This window comes from Heterocephalus glaber, unplaced genomic scaffold (assembly GCF_053883595.1).
Source record: "Heterocephalus glaber isolate CG9 unplaced genomic scaffold, H.glaber_assembly_v1.0 deba00001461, whole genome shotgun sequence".
Classification (NCBI taxonomy): Eukaryota; Metazoa; Chordata; class Mammalia; order Rodentia; family Bathyergidae; genus Heterocephalus; species Heterocephalus glaber.
The window spans coordinates 1,536,733-1,556,285 of NW_028258308.1; positions in this window are offsets into that span (position 1 = coordinate 1,536,733).

A 19,553-nucleotide genomic window follows, 5' to 3' on the forward strand; every position below is an offset into this window, starting at 1 on the left:
TTAAAATTCATATTTCAATTCAATTATTTACTTTCTTCCTCTTTCTTGACTCTTGAATCAGCGCATAGAACTGGTACTTAAACGTGGATTACAGAGAGTACGCCTTTTCATCATTTGTGCATCTGCTTTCTGGGAGGAAATAAATCTTAACTTCTGTTTCAAAAAATGTTGAGTTTCTTGGGTGAAGATACCTAGCATATGAAATAGACTTCTAAACAGTTCATTAATAATCTAGAAAGTTTGTGGGGAAATTGTGCATGAATTAAAATATTTTAGCATGACTCTCACAATTTCCCAATCTGAGACAAGTGTATGAATGTTACAAAGAGCAGTGTAATTTTTCTTTTGGGCAACTTCTTGGATTTGAAGATTCCCAAGTGTAGAATATAATCTTTTCAAAATTTACAAAAGCTAACCAGATGCTGGATTTATTTGTATCTAAGTTGAGCCAAAGGAGTAATTAATATTTTGTTATAGTGTTCATTGTTCCGCTAAATTTCTTTGTCTTTTAAATCTTTGGACATATTAAATACATTTTTCAAAATTCTATACCTGATATGAAAAAAATATAGTGCTTCTAAAAAGAAGATAATTTCAAATAAAGATTTTCAAATAAACAATAGGAAAAACAAAACATAAATTCATTTCTTCAGACCTGAAGCTTTGGTAACGTTCAGATGTAGGACATAAAATTAACCTTTCTATACTTAATTCATGTAACCTCAGTTCAGAGAATCTTCTAGGAGCTGTTAATATTTAGGAATACTAAAAGAGTTTAAAATTACATTTTCTTAATTTTAAATATATTTGATAAATTAAAATATTTATTCTCCAAACACATGAATATATTCATCCATCCTTAAAAAATTCTCAATGAAAACCTCATGGCACAATTCAATACTTTAAATTTTTTAGTAAAAGGTTTCAAAGTTCAGACTGTGCCCTATGAATACCAATGGCTTTTAAAAAATCTCCAAGTAAGCTCTTCAAGTCAGCAAAGAAAAATTCTCTTTTGAATTAGAGTTCTATTGAAAAAACAGCATTAGTCTTGACATGTATTAAAACAAAATTTCTTACAGTTAGAAATAATTTCATCCAGCTTCCAGTTTATAGATAGAAAATGCACAGAATAAGATTGGTCAAAAAGAAAGCTATTAGCATATATTAACAAATGCTTCCATGTATTGGATGGGCATAATTCTTATTCAGTCTGTTCCTAAGTCATGAATCCTCTCAGATGATTTGGTAAATATAGTTTTATTGGTCATTATGTTTTCTAGTTTTTTATTTTTAAGTATATCAAGGCAATTTATTTTTGTACACTAATCCTTTATCCTATTACTTTACTAAATTGTTTGATTTTTTTACTTTGATCCTCTAAGGTTTTCTTTTTTTGTTTTTTCCCCATGGATTCAACCAATTTATTTTTATTTATTTATTTTTCTTAAATTGTTGTATTGGTACATTTTAGATATACAACACAATTACATTTCTCATTGGGAACTCTTACCTTTACATGATGCATCTTGGTTCTTATTTTTTCCCAATTCCTAGCCCTCTCTTCCCCCGCTCCACCCTTCCCTATTTACAAATACTTTATTTCCATTTTGTCCATTTCTCATCATTTTTCCTTTCCCTTCTTTCCTTTCCCCTGCCCCTCCCACTACCCCTACCCCTTTGGACCTTTTCTTCCTATTTTGCATTATTGATTATTCAGTCTAATAATTGGTACATTTTAGGTATACAATATAATGACATTGATCATTGGAAATTTGCACCTTTACATAATTTCTCTTGGTCCTTATTTTTCACCCTTGCCCAGCCCTCCCTTCAACCCCTCCATTCCTCCCTGTTTACAAAGATTTTGTTCCTATTTTTCCATTTTCTCATATTAATTCCATTAACTTCTTTCCTTTCCTCTATCCCTCCCACTTTCTTCCCCTTTGCCCCTTTTCTTCCTATTTCACATGACCTATTATATGTTTTAGTCCTTATTTACACTTTCAGTTTCTCACACCAGAGAAACTATTCAGGATTTATACATATGTGTCCTATTTATTTCACTTAAGAGTATGGCCTCAATGTGGATACATCTCTAATTTCTCATTTTTTATGGCTGAGTAGTACTCCATTTTATATTAAAAAATCACATTTTCTTTATCCAGTCTCCAGTTCATGGGCATTTGGGCTGTTTCCAAGTTTTAGCTATCACAAACTGTGCTGCTGTGAACATGGGGGCACCTATACCACCGTGGTATGATTCTTTTAATTTTGGGGGAAGATCCCCAACAGGTCAGTAGTAGTGCCAAATGGGACTTCCAGTCCTAGTTGTTTGAGGTATCTCCATACTGATTTCCACAGTGCTTGCACCAGTCTACACTCCCACCAGCAGTGGAGCAGGGTTCCTCTTTCCCCACAGCCCCGCCAGCATTTGTTATAGGTTGATTTCATGATAGCAGCCATTCTTTCTGGAGTGAGGTGGAATCTCAGCATTGTTTTCATTTGCATCTCTTCAGTGACCAGTGATATTGAACATTTTTTCATGTATTTATTTGCTATTTCTACTTCTTTGTCTGAGAAATGTCTATTCATTTCAGAAGCCCATTTTTGGATTGGGTCTTTAAATTTGGGAGGTCTGATCTTTTTAAGTTTTTATAGATCTGATATAGTAGACCTTTGTCTGAGGAAAAGTAGGTGAAGATTTTTTCCCACATTGTGGGTTGTCTCTTCACACTACTGGGGGTTTTTCTTGCTGTTTAGAAGCTTTGTAATAAGAAGAGATCCCACTTGTTGATGGTTTGTGCTAGTTCATGGGCAACTGAGGTTTTGTTCATAAAATCTTTTCCTATACCAATGTCTTCAAGAGTTCTACCTAACCTCTGTTCCAACTGGTTCAGCATTTCTATTTTAATATTTAGAACTTTAATCCATTTTGATTTTAGTTTAGTGCATGGTGAGAGATATAGGTCTAGTTTTAATCTTTGGCAAGGTGAAGCCCAATTTTTCCAGCACCACTTATTAAAGAGGCTATCTTTCCTCCAGTGAGGGTGTTTGGCTCCTTTATTGAAGGTGAGATGGCTGAGTGTGTCTGGTGTTGTTTCTGCATTTTCTAATCTGTTCCACTGGTCCTCAGGTCTGTTTCTTTGCCAGTACCATGCTGTTTTTATCACAGTAACTTTGTAGTATGGTTTCAAGTTGGGGATTGTGATACCCCCTGCCATGTCTCTGTTACCTAGAATTGCTTTTGCTATTCTGAGTCTCTTCTTGTTCCAAATGAATTTTTGGATTGTTTTCTCAAGGTCTGTGAAGTATGCTGCTGGGATCTCAATTGGAATTGCATTAAATCTATATAGCAGTTTTGGAAGTATGGCCATTTTCACTAAATTAATCCTTCCTATCCAGGAGCAGCAGATGTTTGTCCATTTTCTGACATCATCTTCAATCTCTCTTTTCAGAGTGCTATAGTTTTCAGAGAAGAGGTCTTTGATTTCTTTCGTTAGGTTGATTCCTAGGTATTTCAGTGTTGTGGATGCTATTGTGAAAGGAATTATTTGCCCTATGTCTCTCTCAGTGTGTCTGTCATTTGTGTAAAGGAAAGCTATTGATTTTTGATATTTGATTTTTGACCTTGTAACCAGCTACTTGACTGAATTTGGTTATTAAGTCTAGAAGACTTTTGGTGGAGTTCTTGGGGCCTTCTATATAGAGTATCATGTCATCTGCAAATAATGACAATTCGTCTTCTTCATTTCCTATCTTTATTCCTTTTATTTCTTTCTCTTGTCTAATTGCCGTGGCTGATGTTTCCAAAACTATATTGAGCAGGAGTGGTGATAGTGGACATCCTTGTCTTGCTCCTGATTTTAGTGTGAAGGTTTTCATTTTCTGACCATTTAGTATGATACTGGATATTGGTTTTTCATAGATGGCTTTAATCAGTTTGAGGTAGAGACCATCTATTCCAATTTTTTGTAGGGTTTTTATCATAAATGCATGTTGGATTTTGTCAAATGCTTTTTCTGCATCTATGGAGATTATCATATGGTTTTTGTCCTTGGCTGTATTGATATAATGTATTACATGGATTTATTTGCATATGTTGAACCATCCCTGCATCCCTGGGATGAATCCCACTTGCTCAGGGTGTAGGATCTTCTTGATGATCTTCTACTTTCTATTTGCCAATATCTTATTAAGAATTTTTGCATCTATTTTCATTAATGAGATTGGCCTATAGTTCTCCTTTTCAGTTGGGTCTTTCTCTGCTTTTGGGATCAAGGTGATGCTTGATTCCAGGAGTGAATTTGGGAGTATTGCTTCCCTTTCAATTTCATTGAAGAGTTTAAACAGTAGTGGCAGCAGTTCCTCTCTAAATGTCTTGTAGAATTCAGCCGTGAAGCCATCAGGGCCCAGGCTTTTCTTAGTTGATAAGTTTTTTATTACGTTTACAATTTCATTGGTTGGTATTGGGTTGTTTAGAATTTTTAGGTCTTCTTCATTCAACTTTGGTAATTCATATGTATCTAGGAATCTGTCCATTTCTTTTGTGTTGTCCATCTTATTGGCATATAGGTTCTGGAAGTAGGTATTGATGAGCCTCTAGATATCTGCTGAGTCGGTTGTAATTTCACCCTTTTCATTCCTAATTGCATAGATTTGGGCCTTTTCTTTCTTTTTTTGGATAAGACTGGCTAAAGGTTTGTCAATTTTGTTAATTCTTTTGAAGAACCAACCTTTGGCTTCATTGATTTTTTTGTATCATTCTCTTAGTCTCCATTGCATTGATTTCTCCTCTGATCTTTATAATTTCCTCCCTTGTATGAGCTTTGGGTTTGTCCTGCTCTTCTTTTTCTAGAAGCTTGAGGTTCAGCATCAGGTTGTTTAATTGGCCTCGTTCTGTTTTCTTAATATGCATATTCACTGCCATGAATTCCCCTCATAAGACTGCTTTCATTGTGTCCCATAGATTCCGATATGTTGTATTGTCATTGTCATTTAATTGAAGAAACTGTCTGATTTCTTCTTTAATTTCCTCTGTGACCCATTGGTTATTCAGAAGTGTGTTGTTCAATTTCCACATGTTTATGACATTTTTTGAGTTTCTTTTGCTATGGATCTCCAATTTCATCACACTATGGTCTGATAATATACAGGGGATAACTTCAATTCCTTTGCACTTACTTAAACATGTTCTATGCATGAGTATGTGGTCTATTTTGGAGAATGACCCATGTGCAGCTGAGAAGAATTTTTATTCTGATTTTGTGGGGTGGAAGACTCTGTAAACATCTGTTAAGTTCATTTGTTCAAGAGTTCGATTGAGTTCTAGTATTTCATTACTTATTTTTTATCTAGTTGATCTATCTATTTGTGACAGTGGGGTGTTGAGGTCCCCCACTACAATTGTATTAGTGCATATATGACTTTTCATGTCTGTTAGTATTTGTTTTATGTAGTTGGGTGCACTAGTATTTGGTGCATAGATATTTATGATTGTCATCTCTTCCTGTTGGATTATTCCCTTTACAAAGATGTAGTATCCTTCTTCATCTCTCTTAATCAGTGTTGGTTTGAAATCTACTCGATCTGCCAAGAGGATAGCTACTCCTGCTTTTTTTTTGGTTCCCGTCACATGGAGTATTGATTTCTACCCTTTAACTTTCAATCTATGAGTTTCATTTTGACTTAAGTGTGTTTCTTGTATGCAGCATATTGTTGGATTTTTCTTCTTGATCCATTCTGGCAGTCTATTTCTTTTGATTGGTGAATTGAGACCATTAATGTTGATGGTTATAACTGAAACGAATTGACTTATCATTGCCATGACTTTTTCTTTTTTGGGGTTCTCCCCCTTTACATTTAATTTCTTGTCATGCCAGATGGGTTCATTCTGCTTTGCTTCCTGGGGTTGTGATCCTCAATATCTGTTCCTAGGATATTGTGTAAAATTTTTTGGAGAGCTGGTTTGGAATTCACAAAGTTCCTAATTTGCACTTTGTATGAAAATATCTTATTTCTCCATCAATTTTGAAAGATAGTTTTGCAGGCTACATCAATCTGGGTTGGAGGCTGTTTTCTTTTAGGGCTTGGAATATGTCACTCCAACTCTTCTTGCCTTGATGGTTTGTGTTGAGAAGTCTGCTGTGATTCTGATGGGCTTGCCTTTGTATGTGATTTGTTTCTTTTCTCTAACTGCTTGTAGAACTTTGTTCTTCTGTTGAGTTTCTGGAATCTTAACAATTATATGCCTATGTGTAGATTTTTTTTTTTGGTACCAGGCATCGAACTCGGGTCCTTGCACTTGCAAGGCAGGCAAATGAACCACTGGGTTAAATCCCCAGCCCTGTGTAGATTTTTTTTGATCAAGGCTATTTGGAGTCCTATATGGCTCACTTATTTGTATGTCAAGTTCTTTTCCCCTGCTTGGGAAGTTTTCTGACATCACTTCTGTGAACAGTTGTTTTAGGTCATCTGTACTCTCTCCTGTTTCTTCTTTGACTCCAATCAGTCTTATGCTATTCTTCTTTGCATCATCTAGCAGCTCCTGGATTGATTTCTTGTGTTCCTTTATAATTTTGAAGCAATTTTTCTTTTCCTGGTCATTAATTGCAATCTTATCTTCTATATGTGAAATTCTGTCCTCACATTTGCTCATTCTGCTGTGTAGACTTTCAGTGGAGGTTTTCATCTCCTGGAAATCTATTTGCATCTGTTTCATGGATTCCATTTGTTTCCTATGTTGGGATTCCATCATGTTCCTGAGCTCCTCTCTAGATTTATTAATCATGTCTTGCACTAGGAGCACAATTTCTCCTGTTATGTGAGAAATTATTTCTGATTTCATTTTTTCCAGATCCCCTCTTGTTGCCAGTTCAGTGGGTCCAGGTGGTTGAGTATCAGAGTGTTCCATCTCATTTCCCTTTGTGCTTGCTGTAGGTGGTTTAGACATCTGGTTTTGAGACTTATTTATGTGTCTTCCCATTTCGACTGGAGGGGTGGGGGATGATTGCTGTTGGTGCCTGCATGGCTCACCTCCTCTGAGCTGGGAGAAGTGGGACAGGGGCCGGGAGCAGCGGTAGGGATGGTGGCTGGGAAGCCCCTTCTTCTGGACTAGGAGCAGTGTGATGGAGGCTCAGAAGCCCCTTCCTCTTGGCCGGGAGTGGAGGATCAGATGGAGGCCCAAAAGCCCTTTCCTCTGGGCTGGGAATGGCAGGACAGTGATCCTCTAAGATTTTCTAGAAATACCATCATATCATTTGTATATTATTTTACTTCCCCATTACACAGTGCAGTGCTTCTAACTGATTTAATTTCTAAGTATGTTGCCATACTTAGAATGAGTAAAATGTTGACTAAATGGAGGCAGGGGCATTCTTCTTTTATTTTTGATCTTGGTGGGAATATTCTAATGTTTTCCATCAAGTTTTACTTCCATTTATTTGCTTTTATTTTTATTCTCCTGGTTTATTTGATTTATTAAGTTGATATTTATCTATCTATTGTCTTCCTTGTTCAAAAACTGTGTTTATGGTAGTGATGTCTTTTTTTTCATAATTCGTGCAAGTAAATAATGAATAATGATAGACCTTGGAAATCATTTTAGTCAGTAGTTATATATTTTTTCCAAAATTAACATTTTTTACTAATGTCTTTTCACAATGTTCATGTTATCAGAAATTGGCTATTATGAAAGAAAATAGCAATTACCTTCACCCAAGAATGTGAGATTAATGTAATTTATTTGGATAACAATATTTTAGAATTAAATTTAATATTAGGCAAAACAATATTATATGCTTGTTCTTTTATTATTATTATTTGAACCTAGTTATGAGAGAAGATAGATATTTCTGATGGTCAAGATGGACAGCTTGGTTCACAAATTTTCATCTAGATTTAATATCTTCCCATTTCAGAAAAATTTAGTCATTAGCTACTTGATTTGTTCAATGTGATTAAAAAAGTTTAAGGATGTCTCATGCTGGGCTGTAGAGTGACTGATACCAGTCAGAGCCACCCCCAGCAGTGAGGAGGAGCCTTCAGGGTGACCGTTCCACCACCCCCAGCCCTGAGGAGGTGAGCTGCCAGCAGCACACACCCCTCCACCCCCAGTTGAAATGAGAAGACACATAAACAAATTTCAAAACCAGACTCCCAGATCACCTCAAGCAACCCCAAAGGGAAGCGAGATGGAACAATCTGTTACTCAACCACCTGGACTCCCTGAACTGGCAACAAAAGAGGATCTGGATAAAATGAAATAAGAAATAATTTCTCACATAACAGCAGAGATTGTGCAAGACATGATTAATAAATCTAGAGAGGATGCATATACAAAAATAGAGGAGCTGAGGAACATGATGGAATCCTAACATAGGAAAAAAATGGAATCCATAAAACAGATCCAAACAGATTTCCAGGAGATTAAAAACTCCATTGAAATGTTACACAGCAGAATGAGCCAGTGTTAGGACAGAATTTCAGATATAGAAGATAAGATGGCAATTAGTGACCAGGCAAAGAAAAATCTCTTTAAAAGAGTAAGGGACCATGAGAAATCAATCCATCAGCTGCTAGACAATTCAAAGAAGAATGACATAACAATGACTGGAGTCAATGAAGAAACAAGGGAGAATACAGACTACATTAAAAAAAAATGGATCCCAGAAGTGATGTCAGAAAACTTCCCAAGCAGGGGAGAAGAAACTGACATACAGATAAGTGAGGCATATAGGACTCCAACAAGCCTTGATCAAAAATCTGCACATAGGCAGATAATAGTTAAGATTCCAGAAATCCAAAAGAAGAACAAAATTCTACAAGCAGTTGGAGAAAAGAAAGAAATCACATACAAAGGAAAGTCCATCAGAATCACAACAGACTTCTCAATGCAAACCCTCAAGGCAAGAAGAGCTTGGAGTGATGTATTTCAAGCCCTAAAGGAAAACAGCCTCCAACCCAGATTGATGTAGCCTGCAAAACTATCTCTCAAAATTGATGGAGACATAAGATACTTTCATGACAAAAAGCACCTTAGGAACTTCATGATTACCAAACCAGCACTCCAAAAAATTTTAAACAATACCCTAGGAAAAGACAATGAGGATTACAAGCCCAGGAACTCCAGCAAAATGAATTCATCAGGCATGACAAGAAACTAAGCACAAAGTGAAAGAATCCAACAAAATGAAAAAAGTCATGACAATGATAAGTCAATATGTATCAGTTATAAAGATCAATGTTAACGGTCTCAATTTACCAATCAAAAGAAATCAACTGGTAGAATTGGTCAAGAAGCAAGATCTAAACAATATGTTGCATATAAGAAACACACTTAATTAAAAAAGAAACTCATATACTGAAAGGTAGAGGATGGAAAACAATACTCCATGGGACAAGAACCCCCCCAAAAAATCAGGAGCACCTATCCTCCTTGAGATGAAGTGGATTTCAAATCAACACTGATTAAGAGAGACAGACAAAGAAGGACAGTACATCCTTGTAAAGGGAACAATCCAAGAGGAATAGATGACAATCATAAACATATATGCACCAAACACTAGTGCACCCAACTATATAAAACAAATACTAATGGACATGAAAAATCAAATAGGCACTAATACAATAGTAGTGGGGGAACTCAATGCCCCACTATCACAAATTGATAGATCAACTAGACAAAAAATAAGTAATACTAGAACTCAATCAAACTCTTGAAGAAATAAACTTAACAGATGTTTACAGGGTGTTCTACTACACCAAATCAGAATACACATTTTTTCAGCTGCACATGGGTAGTTCTCCAAAACTGACCAAATACTCGCTAACAGAACATGTTTAAGTAAGTCCCAAGGAATTGAAGTTATCCCCTGTATATTATCAGACCATAGTGTGATGAAATTGGAGATCAATAGCAAAAGAAATTGCAAGAATTTCATTTCATAAACACATGGACATTGTACAACACACTTTTGAATAACCATTGGGTCACAGCTGAAATTAAAGAAGAAATCAGTTCCTACAATTAAATGACAATGCCAACACAACATATTGGAATGTATGGGACACAATGCAAGCAGCCTTATGAGGGAAATTCATAGCAGTGAATGCTCATATTAGGAAAACAGAGTGAGCTCAATTAAACAAGCTGCTGCTGAACCTCAAGCTTCTAGAGAAAGAAGAGCAGGACAAACCCAAAGTTCACACAAGGGAGGAAATTATAAAGATCAAAGCAGAAATCAATGCAATGGAGACTAAAAGAATGATACAGAAAAATCAAGGAAGCGGAGTTGGTTCTACAAAAGAATAAACAAAATTGATAAACCCTTATCCACTCTTATCAAAAAAAAAGGAAAGAAAAGGCTCAAATCCATGCAATTAGGAATGAAAAGAGTGAAATTACAATGGACCCAGCAGAAATTCTGAGGATCATCAATATCTACTTCCAGAATCTATATACCAATAAGATGGACAACACAGAAGAAATGGACAGATTCCTAGATAAGTATGAATTACCAAAGTTGAACAAGGAAGACCTAAAGTTCTAAACAACACAATATCATTCAATGAAATTGAAAATGTAATAAAAAAACCCTACCAACTAAGAAAACCCCGGGCCCTGATGGCTTCACTGCTGAATTCTATATGACATTTAGAGAGGAACTACTGCCACTACTGTTTAAACTCTTCAATGAAATTGAAAGGGAAGCAATACTCCCAAATTCCTTCCTGGAAGCAAGCATCACCTTGATCCCCAAAGCAGAGAAAGATCCAACCAAAAAAGAGAACTGTAGGCCAATCTCATTAATGAACATAGATGCAAAAATCCTTAATAAGATAAGGGCAAATAGAATGCAGAAGATCATCAAGAAGATCATACACCCTGACAAAATGGGATTCATCCCAGGGATGAAGAGATGGTTCAATATACACAAATCAATAAATGTAATACACTATTTCAATAGAACCAAGACAAAAGCCATATGATCAACTCAATAGATTCAGAAAAAGCATTTGACAAAATGTAACATGCATTTATGATAAAAACCCTATGAAAAATTGGAATAGACGATCTCTACCTCAATCTGATAAAAGCGATCTATGAAAAATCAATAGTTAATATCATACTAAATGGTCAAAAAATGAAATCCTTCACACTAAAATCAGGAACAAGACAAGGATGTCCACTGTCACCATTCCTGTTCAATATGATTTTGGAAACATTAGCCACAGCAATTATATAAGAGAAAGAAATAAAATGAATAAAGATAGGAAATGAAGAAGTCAAATTTTCATTATTTGTAAATGACATGATACTGTATATAGAAGACCCTAATAACTCCATCAAAAGTCTTCTAGACTTAATAACCAAATTCAGTACAGTAGCTGAATACAAAGTCAACACAAAAAAATCAATATTTTTTCCTCTACATGAACAATTTCACTGAGACAGAAATAGGGCAAATAATTCCTTTCCCAATAGCATCCAAAAAACTGAAATACCTAAGAATCAATCTAACAAAAGAAATCAAAGGCCTCTTCTCTGAAAACTATAGCCGTTTGAAAAGAGAGATTGAAGACTATATCAGAAAATGGAAAGATATCACTTGCTTCTGGGTAGGAAAAATTAACCTAGTGAAAATGGCCACATTTCCAATTCTGCTATATAGATTCAATGCAATCCCAATTGAAATCCCAGCACCATACTTCACAGACATTGGGAAAACAATCCAAAAATTCATTTGGAACTAGAAGAGACCTAGAATAGTAAAAGCAATTCTAGGCAACAGAGACATGGCAGGAGTTATCTCAATCCCCACCTTGAAACTATACTACAAAGCTACTGTGATAAAAACAGAATAGTACTGGCAAAAAGACAGACCTGAGAAACAGTGGAACGGATTAGAAGTTGCAGAAACTACATCAGACACACTCAGCCACCTCATTTTCCACAAAGGAGCCAAACACCTTCACTGGAGGAAAGATAGGCTCCTTAATCAATGGTGCTGGAAAAATTGGGTTTCAACTTGCCAAAGATTAAATCCAGACCTATATCTCTCACCATGTACTAAACTAAAATCAAAATGGATTAACGATCTAAATATTAAAACAGAAACACTGAACTCACTGGAAGAGAGGTTAGGTAGAACTCTTATTTATTTATTTATTTATTTATGGTAGAACTCTTGAAGACATTGGTGTAGGAAAAGATTTTATGAAGAAAACTTCAGTTGCACATGAACTAGCAGAAACAATCAACAAGTGGGATATCTTCTTGTTAAAAACCTTCTGCACAGCAAGATAAACCACCAACAGTGTGAAGAGACAACCCATAAAGTGGGAAACAATTTTCACCTGCTGTTTCTCATACAAAGGTCTACTATTTAGAGTATATAAAGAACTTAAAAAAATCAGACCTCCCAATTTAAAGGCTCACTCCAAAAATGGGCATCTGTGATGCACAGACATTTCACAGACAAAGAAGTAGAAATAGCAAATAAACATATGAAAAAAAAAATAGTTAACATCACTGGTCATTCAAGAGATGCAAATAAAAACAATGCTGAGATTCCACTTCACCAGGAAAAGAATGGGCGATATCATGAAATCAACCAATAACAAATGCTGGCGGGGCTGTGGGGAAAGAGGAACCCTTCTCCACTGCTGGTGGGAGTCTAGCCTGGTGCAAGCACTGTGGAAATCAGTATGGAGATACCTCAAAGAACTAGGACTGGAAGTCCCATTTGACCCAGGTATACCCCTGTTGGGGATCTTCCCCAAAGAATTAAAAGAATCATCCCATGATGATACATGTGCACCCATGTTCATAGCAGCACAATTTGTAATAGCTAAAACTTTGATGCAGCCCAAGTGCCCATCAGCTTGAGACTGGATAAAGAAAATGTGTTTTTTTAATAAAATGAAGTACTACTCAGCCTTAAAAAATGAGAAATTAGAGATATTTATAGCTAAATGGATGCACATTGAGGCTATACTCAAGTGAAATAAATAGAACATGTATAAATACTGAATAGTTTCTCTGGTGTGAGAAATTGAAAGTGTAAATAAGGAGTAAAAGTTATAATAAATAATGTGCAATAGGAAGAGAAGGGGCAAAGTGGAAGGGGAAGTGGGAGGGGTAGGGGAAAGGAAAGAAGGAAATTGAATTAATTTGAGAAAATGAAAGAATGGAAACAAAGTCTTTGTTAATGGGGAGGGATGGAGAGGTTGCTGAGGGGGAATGGCAAAAATATAAGAACAAGAAGAGATTACGTAAATGTTCAAATTTCTAGTGATGAAAGTCATTATATTGTATACCTTAAATGTACAAATAAAAATAATTTTTTAAAAGTTAAAGGCCTTTGCATGTGCTTTGTTACAGTCATGTGTTGCCTAAAACTATCACATTTTCTAACTTGAGTAAAAATTATATTTGTTGAATTGGTTTTACCTTGGTACTTAGGTATTCCTTTATTCCATTTGATTCTAAAAAATATACTTTTTTCGAATGCCCTGGTTATCTGTTATTTTTTTACACATATCACAGCTTTGGTTATCATGCAATTCACTAGATTGCTAATAATCTCTTGCAATAAGGCCAAAATGATAAAAAACATTTAATCAGAATTATTAGTATAGTTTATTATAGACCTGATATATTTTTATACACATTTCTTATCCATAAAACCAGTGGTGCAAAAATACATGAAATTAGTAAGAAGTTAAATCTTTTAATGATTACATTCAGCAAATTATAAATATTGTTCAACTGTATAGTCTTTGCACATCTATGAACATTTTTTTCACTTTTTATTTTTATTGTATATGTTTGCAATCCATAACTATTACATTCCTTGTGTGGTGACAGTACATGTACATAACATACTTTAGTTCTTTCTCCATCTCCTTTCCCTTATCTCCCTCCACCTTCCTCCATCTCTTCATACCCCTCCCATTTGAAAAAGTTCTGTTGCTCTATGTCCTATTATCTATCTTTTATTTGCATCTGCCCATAAGCCATGTTTATCATTTTTCTTCTTCTACTTCTTATGATAGTTCATTGTATTATCATTCATACCATACACAGTTAATTTTGACATTAGTGAATCTAAAATTTTGGATCATTTCAACTCTTCAGTATCTTTTTAATAGATATTTTTTCTTAAGATTCTTTACTTTCTCACTTCAATTTTGGGTATTCCTTGTATTTTTTCATTCACTCCCTCTATGTTTATTTTTTTTAATGACCAAGAGCCGTCTGATCACATTAATTCACAGCACATCAGTCTCTTACCTAAACTAGTACTTGATTGTGCCCAGTGCTTGCCGGATATACTTCCTGCCTTGTAGTGTTCGCAAAAACCTGCTCATGTCTGAGGATCATAGTTTAGCTAATACCCTGTTGCTGTTCTGTATGTCCTGGCTGAATCACTTCTTTCAATTGTGAGAAAACAGACACAATTAGATTTCCTTAAATAGTAGAAGTTTTCTGTCAGTGAATGTAGTTAATGTACGGAAGACAGAAAGTAGTCCAAGCAACCATGTATCCATTCCCTGAAAGCCAGGAATGAAATGTTTACTGAAATTTCCAGCACTTAAGTCTCTGTTTCTCGTCCCAGCCATAGTTACTGGAGCCCTCCATTTCCTCACTTGCCTTCCTCTATTATTCTCATACAGCTGCTGTAGGCTTCTGTTTCTCTTGTAACCATCACGTAAAATAACATCTTTTTACATGTCTCTCCCTGATTAATATTCCCATTGTTCCATCTCATTTGTTCTCTGATTTCTTGCCATATATTTGTCACAGGGGTATTCTATACAAAAGTATTTAAAAAGAAATAAGTTTTCTTGGATAAAATTGCTAGAAAGACTATACCAGGCCAGCCTGGGCTACATAGTGAAATCAAGGTCAGTTTGAGCTACATGGTGAGACCTGCTCTCAAAAAAAAAAAAAAAAAAAAAAAAAAAAAAAACCCACAAAAACAAAACAACAACAAAAAATAAAAAAATTTAAAAAACCCAAATAAACAAAAGAAAAGAGTGTAATGAGGTTTGAAGAAAATACAAATCATAAATTACCACAAGATGGCCATTTAGTCACATGAAGAATAATCTTTTGAAACTTCATCCTTTTGTTCTAGTAATGCTACATGTAAGAGTGTGTTGCTTGGGTGTAATAATTGATGTGAATAAAGATATATGCTGACATTAATGGTATCAGTCAACCATAGACCAGCTTTATTTAGCATTTACTACATGCTAAAACAGTGATAATACCTTTATATGCATTCTCATTTTAACAGTGTAAAAACTGTGATATAGTACTATTGCTTTCTGCATTTTACATATAACAGAACTGACTCATTCTTCAAGTTTTCTAATTAGCAAATAATGACATCAATATTTAAGTAAGTGAACATAAAGCTCTGCATACTCAACATGATATGAAAACAAGACTTAGAGCAAGAATATTTATGTGCAAAGTATGAGAAGTAAGAATTAAATATGAAATAAAGAATTAAATATTTACTTGGCAGGTAGGTAGATGCAGAAAGCTAGTTTGCCTAATAAATATGCTATAGTCCACTCAATATATCCTCTATAAGAGAATTCTCTAAAAAAATACACTTCACTGATGCTGAGGAAATAAAACTGCAATGACTAAAGTGTTATACCAGTATATGTATAAATTAATACAACTGTACAAAAAAACTATTAAATTACCACCAAAATATTACCTACAGATTTTTTTCCAGTACTAGAGATTTAATCTAGGGTGTCTCACACCAGTGTTGGTGATTGAACAAAGACTCATGCATACTAGGCAACTCTTGTACCACTGAACCCTGTTTATTGATTGATTGATTGATTGATTGATTAATTGATCGATGATTGCAGTACCGGAGATCTAACTCAGTGATGCTTTATAACTGAGCTACATTCACAATACTGAGCAGAATCTCATTAAGTAGTGTAACTGGCCTTGAACTTGATGATCCTTTGTCTCAGCCTCCCCTACCCCTGGCAGAAGCTGGGATTACAGGAATGCATCTCCACATCTGGCACCATTGATATTTTTGAGTGATAATATTATAAATATTTTTTCTAAGTGAGCCAGCTATTTTAGACTATATATTTGTTCTGTTTATACAATGTTTAAGATTTAAATAGCATGTGTGTATGCTTATTTTTTTAACATATATCTTTTTATGGAAGTGATACTTGGCAACTGCTTTAGAATGAAAGTGGCAAAGAAACAGCGAACTGCAAAAGCTTATTCTAAATAAGTAATTTGCCAGGAAAAAATCTTAACTAACATCCTCGTGAGCTGTTTATTGGGTTGAGTATTTGAAATCAGGGGCTCGGTGCAACTACACCACAGAATAAAACCCTTCTATTTGCATAGTAAAGGAGTGCAGGTCTTACTTGTGTTGAAATATTTCCTCTGCAACATGTATACCCCTCATAATAAGTGAAGGTGAGTACCTGCGGAGGTACAGGTTAATGTCACTGATTTTATATCCCCAGAGAAAATTGGACATCAATATGCTGTATGGAACGTAGGAATAGCAGAAATTTATTCAAAAAACCTTTGGCAAATTTAAGTTGTTTTTACCAAGACTCATGAAAATGGATACATATTAGAACATTGCTTCATGCTTTTGAAGAAGTGTTTAAAATATTTCTGGAATATTGCTATCACATGCAGAATACTTTAATGGGAGGGATATAGTGCTATAAGACAAAAAATGAGAAACAATGAGACCTTATGAGAATTTAAGACATATACCACATTCTTAGTAAGTCCCAATCCTGAGACATCTTTTAGACCCCAGGGGAGCGAGGCATCAGAATATAATTATTATTAGAGTTACAAAATAAATAAAACAAAATAACAACAGAAAGGTGTTATACCAGCTTCACTGGCATCAACAAATTGCAGGGTCCTTAGGGACAAACCCCTAGTTTCTGAACCATGAAGAAAATAATCCCACTATTGTGAAGAAGGTATTATCCAAACCTTCACCCTTTGTTTTAGCTTGATTTTTTTCCCCTGAACTTTTCCATTTATTTTTTTACAATTATTTTAAATTGTGTATACCATGCTTATATCTGAAATTTGAGTAGGCTGGTCAAGCAAAATATTTGCAGTGCTAAGATAATAATTTGGTTTATTAATTCTCTCTCCTCCTACCACCTATATTTGCCATCATTGCAGACTTTTAATATTGAACTCACATAGATGCTCCTTCATTTATTTATAGAAACTTCCATATGTATGGACAAAAAAATCTATAGTTCTCCTCTGCACATCAGCCTATATGCCAGAGATTGCATCAGAATGTATGAGGCAGGAATGATGTGCATTTTCTTGTTAGTATGGTTGCTGCAGCAGCTCGTGCTATTGCTTTGAGTATTACATTCATGTCTCATGATTGATTTTGATATACAATCCTGGTTTAGAAATACTTGGTATAATATAGAGTTTATATTTTCTTTAGCCATAAAATAGACATGTACAATATCTTTATTTCTCACCTTTTTTCCCTCCATCCATACTGTTCTTTAGGTTTTTTCTAACATGCCAAGTTCTTCCCTCATTCCAGTATTTGTACATGCTATTTTCTTTGACAAGAATGCCGTCTCTTTTATTTATTTATTTTTTGCTTAAATTCTTTTATCGGTACATTTTAGGTATACAATACGTTGACATTTATCATTGGGTACTTGTACCTGTACATGATGTATCTTGGTTCTTATTTTCTCCCCATTCGATGTGCTCCCTTCACCCTCTCCACCTTTCCCTATTTACAAAGACTTTGTTACCATTTTTTCCATTTCTCATAATTTTTCCTTTCCCTTCTTTCCTTTCCCCTTCCCCTCCCACTTCCCTACCACTTTGGACCTTTTCTTCCTATTTCAAATCATCAATTATTAGTTTTAACCATTTTAATCCTTTTTTACACTTTCAGTTTCTCACACTAGAAAACTATTCGGTATTTACACATGGGTGTCCTATTTATTTCACTTAAGAGTATGGCCTCAATATGCATTCATTTAGCTGTAAATGTCTCTAGTTTCTTGTTCTTTATGGCTGAGCAGTACTCCATTTTATAAAAAAATCACATCTTCTTTATCCAATTTCAAGTTGATGGGCACTTGGGCTGCTTCCAAGCTTTAGCTATTACAAACTGTGCTACTATAAACATGGATGCCCATCTATCGCTGTGCTATAATTCTTTTAATTCTTTGGGGAAGATAACCAGCAGAGGAATAGCTGGGTCAAATGGGACCTCTAGTCCTAGTTCTTTGAGGTATCTCCACACTGATTTCCACAGTGGTTGCACCAGTCTGCTCTCCCACCAACAATGGAGAAGGGTTCCTTTCTCCCCACACCCCCACCAGAATTTGTCACTGGTTGATTTCTTGATAGCAGCCATTCTTTCTGGGGTGAGGGGGAGTCTCAGTGTTGTTTTCATCTACATCTCTTGAATGACCAGTGATGTTGAACATTTTTTATATGTTTATTTGCTGCTTTTACTTCTTTGTCTGAGAAATGTCTATTCATTTCAGATGTCCATTTTTGAATTGGGTCTTTTAATTTGAGGGGGTCTGATATTTTCAGTTCTTTATATAAAGAATACTGTTTCTTACACTGGCTTTTTGACTAACTCCTTTGTATTCTAAAGGCCTCAAATGCTCCATTCTTAGTTTGCTCATTCAAAGTAGCATGTAATTTTTTGTCTATCTCATCCCCTTGTTGTGTCCTTCATTGGACTTTTTACAATATTTAATTTTATATATTTACTTTATTGACTAATACATTTATAAAAATGTTCATGTGTAATGAATGACCTGATGTAGGCAGTGATTTTGTCTGAATTGTTTACTTGTGTCTCAAATATCCAATGCGATAATTGACAGGAGTGGTACGTAAAATTTGATTTATTGAAAGAATGAGTGGCAAAGATAAAAATATATTAAGTTAACTTTAGCTACGAAGATGTCAGCAAATTATAATGAACTTATCCACTTTGTTTTCATTTTACTCATTTAATTTCATCTTTCCAATTTACTAAAGGTTATTTGTAGGCAGATTTTATGTTTATCAACTTCTTCTCAACTGTAAGATACTAAATTTGAGTATTTAATGTTGAACGGATACATTTCAACATACTTAATAGTAAGAATCAGTGTATACCTGTCCTAGATCTCCCAGTAAAGAAATTTCACAAGTATTAATAGAGATATTAAAAAGGACTGGCATAAAGCAAATTGGGATAAATTTGGCTTCATAATGATGAAGTCATGTTTGCTTTAATGCTTTTACATTAAACAATAGAGACAGAATGAAGTTTAACTAACACTTACTAAAAAAGTATGTTCAATACCTTGATTTGTCCAGATTTTTTCTGGCTTTGTGAAGTGAATTCCAAAATGAGCACAGGCTTTCCATGGAAATAAGTAATTATAGTCAAATTTGAAACCAATATTATGACATTTAATTATCACTTATCCAATCTATAATCAAACACCACGTTTTCTTATTTTCT